Below are 9,934 nucleotides of genomic sequence, written 5' to 3'. Positions count from 1 at the left end.
CCTTCTGTGGTTCACTGCAGTGAGGCGTTCCTATAGATCCCCTGAGACACCGACTTGACAAATCCAAACTGGCCAGCCAGTTGCTCAGAGGTTCCCGAGAAGCAGACACTGTCCGCAGGTGCTCAAAACCTGTCCCAGGACCACCTCCCAGAGAGAAACAGCTCCCTGCATACCTTCTAAGACAGGACTGAATGGATGGGGTGGCGTTGGTTAAACTAGAATAGTAATGTAGTCTCATCTGGAATGAGACTATATTCTCATTCGGGGTCTTTATTTTGTGGGATCTAAGGCAAGCCTATGCTTTTGTTGCTGGAAATGGCCAGCACTTCATGAAGTGCTGTGCTGCCGTGCGGCTGCGGCGCTGTTAGGCGCCATCAAGTCAGTTCCGACGGACCACAGAATGAAGAACCAGCCCCTCCAGCTCCAGCCTCGACCTTGCTGCTCCGCTTCTTTTTGTCCTCGTAGCCGCTGTGTCCATCCATCTTTTCCAGGGTCTTCCCCTTTATTGCTGCCCCTCTGCTTTACCAAGCATGGCGTCCTTCTCCAGGAAGGTCCCTCTGACACGATGTCTAAAGTCTGGGAGATGAAGTCTCGCCGTTCTTGCTTCTAAGGACCCTTCTGGTTGTACTTCTTCCCAGACAGATGTGTCTGTCCTCCTGGCAGTCCACAGTCCCTTCGATGTTTTTTGTCAGCACCGTCATTCAAGCGCATTGGTTCTCTTTGGGTCTTCCTTATTCAATGCCAAAGGTTCGCACGCAGAGGAGGCGAGTGAAAAATCCATGGCTTGGGTCAGGCACAACTTAGTCCTCAAAGTAACACCCTTGCTTTGAGCAGTGAAATTTAAAAAGCCCTTATTGTGTATAGATAAGGTTGCTTAAATTTCTAGGGGTACAGGAAAAAAACAGACTGGAGACAAATTTTATACAACACTCAACTCATCCACCATCACATGGTCTTCCAAATCGCGATCATCAGGCCACCAGCGTTAGACTTGGCCAGAGTATTCGTGAACGCCAGAAAACCAAGGAGGTGGAGAGCCAGGTGTGCGCTGCAGCACTGACCTCAGACCATCAGTGCTCATGCCTAGACACACAAGAGAGCTGGCATCTAGCGTGAAAGGCGTTTGAGCTGGAAGTCAAGTCCAGCCCCAGGTTGGCTCATCGTGGAGGAATAACAGTCATGTCACCAAGGCCAGCCAAGTCCCTTAGTTCAAGTGCTTCTCTTTTACCAAAGCTGTCAAAAAATTGTTTCTACTTTGATTTTTCTTTGAAGCTTCAAAATGCGTCATGGCTTAGTTATCTGCTGCTGCTGCTGCTGCTGCTGGTGGTATGTTGATGCTGTTGCTTGTCTGAGAGTTGGCTTAGTTGTCATGGCAACCTCAAAACCAACAGAAGGAAACGCTGCCCAGGCCTTGCCATCCTCATCCACTGTTGCAGCTAGTGTAGATTGTGGGTGCCTGACCAAACCACCGGCTCTGATCCCCAAAATTTGTGGATGATGTTCTTTTCTTTCCATTAACAAAAAACACATTTTATTGGGGGCTCTTACAGCCCTTATCACAATCAATCCATACATGCACCATCATGTCAAGCACTTTTGGACATATGTTGCCATCATCATTTGATCCATAGGCTTTTCTTTGGCTAATTTTCATGTGTAGCTCTCCAGAACTTTCTTCCTAGTCTTTGTCTGGGGGCTCTGCTGAACCCTGTCTACCATGGTCTACCTGTCTACCCTGCTGGTCTCCCTGAAATACCAGGGACATAGCTTCAAGCATCATAGCAACATGCAAGCCACCACGACAGTGCCACAAGGGAACAGATGGGTGGTAGGTCTTTCACCCAGAGCTTCTATAACAAAGGCTATTCTCCCAGCTCCATGGTCAATACCTGGCTCAAGGCCCCACCTCCTCTAACCTGTGCTCAGAAGCAGTGTCCAGCTGCTCCCCGGGTGATCCTGCTAACCTTCTACAGGCCTCTACACAATTGCCCAAATGATCAAGGAATAGGCTAGCCAATCAATCCATGGCACGTCCTTGCTTAAAACTTTCAATAAAGCGTAGAACAAAATCGGCACATTCTTTGCAGAGGATGCCCCACATTTGTGTAATCTAAACCGACTGACTGGTGGTGCCCAGCTACCAGAAAGAACAGCATCTGGAGCCGTAAAGAGTTGCCTTAAAGCAAGCCGTCCTCTCAGTGAGGAGAATGGGCTTCATCATCGAAGCTCTGGGTAACAGACCTACCACCTAGGTCTACGCAGAAGAAGCAACCAGCCTGTGTGCTCCCAGGTGGCGTGACGCTGAGAGGCCCAGTGTGGTCAGTCCCCAGAGGGAAGGGGCTTGCTGCTCGAAGTATGAGCTGCCTCCCTGGAAGCTCTTCAAAAAGCCCAAGTCCTCTTTCTACCCCTTTCAGTAACACAAAGAGCCACTCATGTCGATCTTTCACTGAGGTGTGTAAGGCAGACTTTTAACAAGCAGGAGAAGCCTGTTCCTGCCTCCAGAACTCAGCCAGGGTCAGCTTTGGGATTTGCATATGCTGCCCCGGTCCCTTGAGCTAGAAATCAACCCAAAGGCAAGTGTTCTCATTTGGAATGCTTGGAGACAAAAATATTTCTTCTCCACTGTCCAGGCTTCACTGCTTTATAAAAATGATTGTGCTAACTATGTCTTCTTTGTCTAACGGAGCCTGGAAAATACATCCAGTTCTGAAAGTCCGGCATTCCCCTTGAATGCAAACATGCAGATGCCTGGATGCCTGCTCCTGAAGGGCTTCTTACAACAGTTGTGTGAAGCTATGAATGTACACCTCTGACTCGGGGCAGGGAAACTGTCTACTCTTTTCCAGGTTCAGGGTCCCTTGGAAGGTGCCACCCAGTCAGAGAGGCCCTTTCTCCTTGGCACATCTCCCAGACCACCGTTCCAAAATCACCTACCCCCAGAAGGGTTCTGGCTGCTACTTCTTGGACGCCTTGTTCTTCGGCGATTTTATGCCCACCGCGTGACATATGAATAAACAGACTCATGAATAAGGGTGGGGAGGGATTCAGGAGCTGGATCCGAGCTGAGCCTCGAGGCCTCTAAAAGGTGGTTCGGCTTATGATTGCAAGCAGAGAGCAAGACCCCCTGGGAACTCAGTGAGTTCACCATGGATGCAAGCGGAGGCGAGATACACAGGCAGCATCGAAGCTCAGGCCAGCAAACTAGAGTCAGGGAAGAAAGGTACTAGAGGGCGGTAAGTAGAGCCATGGTCCAACGGCTCTGTGCCATCAGCCCCCGACTTCTCCGGAAGCCATGCCCTGATGGGTGGGGCCCAGAGAGCCTGCTTCCTGAAGTACAGCCAGACCCCGTTGAAACTGTGGCAGCCAAGGGAATTTGGCAGGAGGCTGTGAACCATTCCCTCCAAGTGAGTCAGCATGGAGAGGACATTTCAAATGGCTCCTGAGGGTTCGTGGTGTCGGCTTCAAGCAGAAAGGCTGGCAGCCATCTCCTGGGCCGTGATTTCTTTGTAATTGTGTAGAATATGGTAAAGAGGGAGGAAAAGAGAAGCGAACGCTTACAGTCACAAAGGCAGCAAAGATAATGTTGGCAGGGCTGAAATGTACTCAGGCTGAGGCCAAGCTCATGTCCAAAGACTTGGCCTTGGAGACCTAGGACATCTGTGCTGGCAGAGGTCAGCTTCTCCACAAGTTCTTTCATCGGTGCCAGAACGCTCAATGTGTCCAAGTCCTCTCCAAAGTCTAGGCAGCTTCAGAAAGTGGGAGAGAGACGAGGAAGACTGAAATACAGGGAAGGTGGCGGGAAGGGGAACACGACTTACAGGTGACATTAGGCCTTGGATAAGCTTTGTTCTTGAAGACGTAGAGTTATCTAGTTACTGGCTATCTACGACCCGAGAGAAACATTGCAACTGGATGGTTTCAACCAGCACATTTATTTTCTTACATAATAAGAAACTAAACTCAGGGTGCTGGCTGGAGCGGAAGGCGCCCTTTCTCTGTGAGCTCCGGAGGAAGGTCCTCGTCTTCTTCCAACATCCGGGGCCCAGTGGTCCTTGAAGATTCCCCTTGGGATTCATTTTTCCCTGGGGAGTTCCTAGCACAGGGGTCCTGAATCTGAAGGGTGTATTCTACTCTTTCCTCCTCTTTCTTGATGGTTTTCATGTCCGTCCCCCCGCCCCTCCCCACCCCACCCCCCGCCTCTCCTGCCTTCTCTCTGATTCCATCTCTTGTATGATAAAAGCTGATGCAGGCCACTCCCCAGGCAAAGTCCCCTGGAACCAGAGCAGAGCAGTGCCTGGAGTCAGGGTGCTGCATCCCACCCTGGTCTCTTCACAACTGGCCGGCTGCTCTCATTCGATTACGCCATGTGGATGATTACATCATTGCATAACTGTCAAGCCACTGAAAACCAAGGCCTCGTCAGGTTGAAATGTACTTTAAGGGGACAACAGTTCAAGGTATGACCGTGCCTTGGCTCAGGTTCTGCTTCCAGAGAGATAGTGGGTTGCAGTGACGGGCTCAGAAGCATCTTTCCTCTGCCGGGTAGACCTTGTGGACTGGATCTCTCTGAACCTCTGTGTCATCGTCATTGGCACCATTGAGGATGTAAATACCACACCTCCTCTACTTTGGACATGCTGTCATGAGACCAGTCCCTGGAGAAGGACTTCGTGCTTGATAAAGAAGAGAGCCAGTGAAAAAGAGGAAGACTCTCAATGAAATGGGCTAGCACAGTGACTGCGGGGGAAGTGGGCTCACACCTGAGAACCACTGTGAGGATGGCACCGGACGGGCCATGTCTCCAGTGCTTTACTCTGGGCTCCCTATGAGCCCTCTGAGGTGACGCTCGGTTGATGGCACTCAATGACAACCAGACAGCTTCTGATACAGCCCACGCTCTCAGTGCCTTGCCTCAATCAACGTTCATTTTTTACTCAATAAATCCACCTTCCATGTGGTCAGGTTCGAGGCTGCCCCAGAGAAAATTTGCAGATGCAGAGTTATGGCATGGGCTGGCAAAGAACAGGATTTGGGAAGAAAGAGCCACCATGAATTAGAAGGGCCAAGAGGCCTGTAACGAATATGTGACCCCACAAGAGAGTCAGGCCAATGTCTGCTGAGAGCATCACAGCAACCAACAGAAAGTGAAGGGCAACAGGGCACTCCAGAGAAGCTCAGGCAGCAGAGAGGGTTACAGGCTGGGCTGCTAATCACAAGGTCGGCAGTTTGAAATCACCAGCAGCTCCCCAGGAGAAAGACGAGGCTTTCTACACCTGTAAAGCTTGGCAGTCTCAAGTCAATCTGCTGCACAGGGCCTCTTTAAAGGGTTGAAAAACAAGGATGTCATTTTGAGGACGAAAGTACATCTGACCCCAGCCAAGGTCTTTTCAATCACCTCGTATGCTTGTGAGAGTTGGAAGACCGAAGAAGAACCGATGCATTTGAACGCGGGTGCTGATGAAAATTATTAAAAGTGCCATGGACTGCCAAAAGAACCAAGTCTGTCTCGGAAGGAGTACGACCAGAAAGCTTCTTAAGGCAAGGGTATCGAGACGTACTCTCACATACTTTGGACACGTGGTTAGGAGAGACCAGTCCCTGGAGAAGGACATCCTGCTTGGCCAAGTAGAGTGGCAGCACAAAGAGGAGGCCCTTGGCCAAATGGACGGACCCAGCGGCTACACCGATGGGCTCAGAGATAAGAATAATTGTGAGGATGGGCAGGACCAGGCGGTGTCCCACTGCATCATGTATAGTGTTGCTGTTAGTCGGAACCACCTCAGTGGTACCTACAAACAACAGGGCACTCCGACACAGAACCTATCAGCCAGGAGGAGAGAAAGGAAGGTGTTGAAAGAGAGCCGGGGTCTTCTCTGCCCCACAAACTCCATCCAGACCTGAAGTCTAACCTGAGTCAGTGTTATGATCAGAAAGTTTTGCACAAGATTTGAGCCCTAACATGGGTGGGCCTCATTCTTAAGCTCCAGCAGTGATGGTTACAATAACCACAGGGACTAGGAAGTGATAGAATGAGGCTGAGAGCACCTCAGCACTGCCTCATGGTTAGTGGTGGAGCAATGTAGTGGATTTGGGAGTCATTATTGGACGTGCTAAGACCGTCTCGAGTTTCTGTCCTGTCCATGAAACCAGTGCGGCTCCTCTCCCTCGGTGCCACTGCACATGTCCTTTTGCTCCAATGGGATGAGCTTGGCAGCATCCCAGCCAGCCCGAGGGGACGCAGGCTTATGTATGCACATGGAATGGATCTATTCCTGTGGGGCTGCAGAAGTTGGAGGTGCTCCCACAGAGAAAGTTCTAGAATGCACATTTCCTACTCAAGACAAATGTTTACCTGAATGGAATTCATAACCATTCCGGGGGTCCTTCAGAACCCACCAGGTTGGCCTCCAGCTGAGAAAGGGGGTCTTCGGTGAGGAGAGAAGTTGAGGTGACCTAGAGGAAGCAGAGACCTATCTTGAGGAAGGGATGGTTTCTGTGTTGTTCACCAGGAACAGGGATGGATAGAGGCCTCCAGGAGGCTTCTAACAACCACCTGAGCAGAGATGGTCCAGGAAACTATCTCACTGCAACAAGCCTCCACAATTTTTCAATTCCCCGGAGCTGCCTTGATCTCCCCAAGATCAGGGATCACAAAATCTTGAGTCCTTCCAAACACCCCACCAGTTCCTAACAGCCTCTACTTCCCCCTTTTGTCGTCATCCCCTCCCCGTCCCCTGGAGTACAGAGCTCAGTTTTATTGCCAGTCCCTACAAAGATGACCTCACCATGAGCATCATAAGAACTGAGAAATGTCATGCAGTCAACTGGTGGGAAAGACAATTGTACCACCCCCAAGCTTCCCAGGAGAGGCAAGTTCACACTCTGATGTAAAGCATTCTGCCGCAATTCCAGATCCTCACAGCATCCTTGTTGTTGCTGTTGTTGTTGTTGTCGTTGTTGCTGGGTTCCATCAAATTGATTCCAACTCCTAGCAACCCTAAGAACAACAAAATGAAGCACTGCCTGGTCCTCCGCCATCCTCACAATTGGTACACCTGAACCCATTGTTAAAACCACTGTGTCAATCCATCTAGTTGAGGGCCTGCCTCTTTGTGGCAGTTACATAACCTGGTGTCAATTTGCGCACATCGCAGATGCTGTATTTTTTACAAATTGGGGGTCTGGGCCACCCTGTGTTGAGCAAGTCTATCGATGGCCATCTGTCCCATATCCTGTGCTCATTTTGTGGCTCTGTGTCACCTTCCAGTCACCCTCATTATTTTCATCATGCTACTGCACACTTAATAGGCTAGGCACGGCATGGCACTGGTGTCTTTAAAATAATGGATGCATTTGAATTACAGTGCTGACTAAGCATATTGAGAATATGTGTCATATACTTTGGACACGTGACCAGGAAAGAGCAGTCTCTGGAGAAGGATGTTAGTTTTGGTAAAGTAGATGGGCAGCAGGCAAGAGGAAGACGCTCAACGAGGTGGATGGATGCAGTAGTTGCCACGGCGGGCGCAAGCATAGCCAGGATTGAGAGGGTGGCGGGGAACGGGGCAGTGATCCGTTCGCTTGTCCATGGGGTGGCCGTGAGTTGGAGCACCCTCGACAACCCTAACAACACCAACAGCTATAGATTACAGCATGATGTAAATATAACTTTTCAGGCACCAGGAAACCATGACATTTGTCTGACTCACTTTCCCTCAACATTCAGCCTGCTGCTGTGGTCCGGAACCAACTCAGACTGGCAATATCTCTGTGGTTCGCCTTTAGCAGGAGCTCCAGGCAACAGTACTGAGGTGCCAAGAGGCTGCCTAGTTGGCTCAAGAGAAGGTTCAACCGTGGTTCAGCTGAAGGATCTAAGGGCGATAAATAATTGGGACATCCCTGTCACCTTGATAGAATGTGATCAGGGGCCCTTTCTTCTCAAGAGTGTTCAAAACCATTAACCCCACCACCAGTCAAAATGATTCATCCACCATCAGCCAAAACAATGCACCACCAGCTATGCCGGCATCTTGTGAGCACTGATGCCCCGTAGGCGTTCGAGTCCAGGTGAGAAGGTAAAATACACCTATGGAAAGATAAGTGCCATGTAGACTGGCGTGTGATCAATGCCAATTAAGTGGTGCCAGCACTGGGAACAAGACACGGTGGCAGAGGCTACCTGGAGAGACCAGCCATGCAGCAAGAGGGGGAGGGGTGGGGTGGGGGTCTGGGGACAAGGACAGCACTGCAGGAAAGGAGCTTTGAAAGCCCTATGAGCCAAGGCTGGGGAAGCCGGACCACCTGAGAAGTAGGTTGTCTTATACTCCATTAAACCGTCTCCACAACCTACCTGGGTAAAGCGGAGGGACAGCGAAAAAGAGGAACCCTCTCAGCAAGATGGACTGACACAGCGGCTCAAACGTGAGCACCATGTGAGGATGGAGTAGGACAGGCAGCGTTGCCTTCGTCGGTTACAGGTCTAGACCACGGGCCACGCATCTAGCCACCACGGAAACAACACAGACCACTGGGAAGGTATATCTGTCAGTTCTGCTTAAGTTTCTTAGACCTCCTTTTTGAATTTTTAAAATTTTTCTTTAATAAAGAAAATAAGGTTCTATGGGAATGTCTTGGAAGAAGTATGGCCAGAGTGCTCCTTAGAGGCGGGGATAGCGAGATTCCCCTTTTACATCCTTTGGACATGTTTCCAGAAGTGACCTGACCTTGGAGAAGGACATCATGTTTAGTGACATGGAGGGGCAGTGCTAAAGAGGAAGGCCCTCTGGGAGAAGGACTGACGGCCTGGCTGCAACAATGGGCTCAAGTCAGGAATGATTGTGAAGATGGAGCAGGAGGGTAGAGCAGTGTTTCCTTCTGCTGTGCAAACGGTGGCTATAGGTCAGAACCAAGTCAATAGCACCCAACAGCAACATGGACATGTGACCTATTCAATGTCTTGCTTTCATCATAGCTTTGGGGGAGGTGGGTATTGCTACAAAAATCATAGAAAGCGTCACTAAGGAAAACTATCAGAACATGAAACTCTCGTTTCTCAACAAGCATATCCTCCATCCAGGGCTACACCTATCTGAAGCTCTTGTTTCTCAACAGGCATATCCTCCATCCAGGTCTACACCTATCTGAAGGCTCTTGTTTCTCAACAAGCATATCCTCCATCCAGGGCTACACCTATCTGAAGGCTCTTGTTTCTCAACAGGCATATCCTCCATCCAGGGCTACACCTATCTGAAGGCTCTTGTTTCTCAACAGGCATATCCTCCATCCAGGGCTACACCTATCTGAAGCTCTTGTTTCTTAACAAGCATATCCTCCATCCAGGGCTACACCTATCTGAAGCTCTTGTTTCTCAACAAGCATATCCTCCATCCAGGGCTACACCTTTCTGAAGGCCGAGCTTCCATCTCAAATCCTTCCCCACAGGATGCTGTGTGCTTTGACCTACTCCAAGTCAAAATATCAGCTAAAGCATCCTTGAAGAACCCAAATCACGGTCCTTTTCAATGACCTTTGAGTTTGGGAACCCAAAAGAAGTCTGAAGGGGCAAGGTCAGGACAGTAGGCTGAGAGGGTGGTGGGGCACTAAGAACCAGGAAGAGAATTGTCTGTGGGCAAATCCTCTGTGCTCATCGTTAAGGCGTCGTGGAGGCGGGGTCTGGTGGAGGAAGGCCTCCACTGCTCGTGGGCTGGAGAGGAATCCCAGTCACATTCTCTTAGCTAAACAGTTATCCCCACAATGTCCCCCGTATTAATGCCAAATGCAAGGTACTGCTTGCAAGCACATGATGGCTGCTCTGTTTGAAGTTTAAGTGCTTGAAGGTTATCTGCCGTCTGCCATCAAAAGCAGTCAGACCAGTCCCTCCTAAGGACAGCCCACTCCCTTCTGATAGGGATCATCGATTACCCTGGAGAAGAGC

The sequence above is a fragment of the Tenrec ecaudatus genome, chromosome 13 (genome assembly GCF_050624435.1).
Source record: "Tenrec ecaudatus isolate mTenEca1 chromosome 13, mTenEca1.hap1, whole genome shotgun sequence".
Lineage (NCBI taxonomy): Eukaryota > Metazoa > Chordata > Mammalia > Afrosoricida > Tenrecidae > Tenrec > Tenrec ecaudatus.
This window is presented reverse-complemented; position numbering follows the sequence as displayed.